Source organism: Eurypyga helias, unplaced genomic scaffold, assembly GCF_000690775.1.
Source record: "Eurypyga helias isolate BGI_N326 unplaced genomic scaffold, ASM69077v1 scaffold23601, whole genome shotgun sequence".
NCBI classification, from domain to species: Eukaryota; Metazoa; Chordata; class Aves; order Eurypygiformes; family Eurypygidae; genus Eurypyga; species Eurypyga helias.
The window spans coordinates 11,258-12,267 of NW_010230488.1; positions in this window are offsets into that span (position 1 = coordinate 11,258).

Below are 1,010 nucleotides of genomic sequence, written 5' to 3' on the forward strand. Positions count from 1 at the left end.
TCTGAAATGTTACGCATTTAAGACCTTTCATCTAAACAGTCATCTGACTGTTCCTATCACTCTGTCGCAGAGAGGTGGGATGCTATGCCTGCTCATAATACCCTAGCACTTTATCATTTTGCAAGGCACAGATAATCTCAGAAGAACTACATGGCGGCTTTTGAACATGCAAGGATATGGCAGTTACCTTGTAATTAAATGCAATGATCTCTTCAGGTCAGCCCCTGACACAGACCTTGTAAAATCTAAGACCAGCACACTACATGTCACCTCATCTTTGGAATACGGTACTTAACTGCATTTACAATTACAGACTAAGCAGCAAGTAACTACCATTTCTTAACTGCATAGAAACACAAGCTTTGCCATGCAATTACAAAGTTGTGGCATGGTATAACGTATGCGTATCGTAAAAGTAAACAATGCAATGATTTTTTGCTGCTGTTAAGGAGTGACTTTCTAGCATTCCTTCCTCGAGCTAGCTCTTGGTAGGTCCTGCAAGAAGAGGCATCCACTCACCACTGGTTCCTTTTTGTGAATTCCAACAGAGTTCAAAGGGATCAGAGAGTACAAAACACCCGCTCTTATCTACTTGAAAAAACTATTGTTAGATGCAAGATGTACAGGATGGGAAAGACATACACTTTTCCACCGATGAACAAGTTCTAGAGTTAATTAGAAACTTTCTGTTGGTTAACGCTGATTAACTGCACCGTTATGTTTTCTTGACTAGAAATGTGGAAATTGTATAGGAATATATGTAAACAGAGTCTATAGAATATAATAGCAATGAGATATAAAGTGCTTTTAATTATGAACATTTAATTTCACTTTGCACCCTTCCCTGGTAAGATATCACACGCTAATTTTAGTTCAGCTGGTTCAGGTCTACACTAAAAAATACTGTGATTTCCCTTGCAACTACTGTTTTAACCATGGTAATCTCAGTAAAATAAAAAATAATTCATGCCAGGGGGAGTAAACAGCAGACAGCTATAAAGAGGGAAAGA